We start from the raw sequence: 221 nt of genomic DNA on the forward strand, positions 1-221 counted from the left end.
AGGAATTTTGGAGTTTAGCTAGTATTTTAGCAATAAGCTAGCTTTTTGGCTAATGTGTTATCTACTGAGGTTTCTATTGGCTAATTTAGAGTTTAGCTTCTGTTTTAGAACAGGCTAATGTTTTTGACTAATATAGTTTAAGGAGGAATTTTAGGTTATATTTTAGTTTAGCTTGAAGAGGATGAAGAGTGGAAAGGCTCTTGGTCCTGATGATATACCTG

General features: G+C 33.5%; 1 protein-coding gene across 1 annotated transcript in view; it reads left to right on the plus strand.

The window, feature by feature from the left end:
* Window positions 1–221, plus strand: part of vps13c (vacuolar protein sorting 13 homolog C) — a gene marked incomplete in the record, with an annotated part of 92,945 nt that overhangs the window by 58,957 nt on the left and 33,767 nt on the right.

Source organism: Oryzias melastigma, unplaced genomic scaffold, assembly GCF_002922805.2.
Source record: "Oryzias melastigma strain HK-1 unplaced genomic scaffold, ASM292280v2 sc00184, whole genome shotgun sequence".
NCBI lineage: Eukaryota > Metazoa > Chordata > Actinopteri > Beloniformes > Adrianichthyidae > Oryzias > Oryzias melastigma.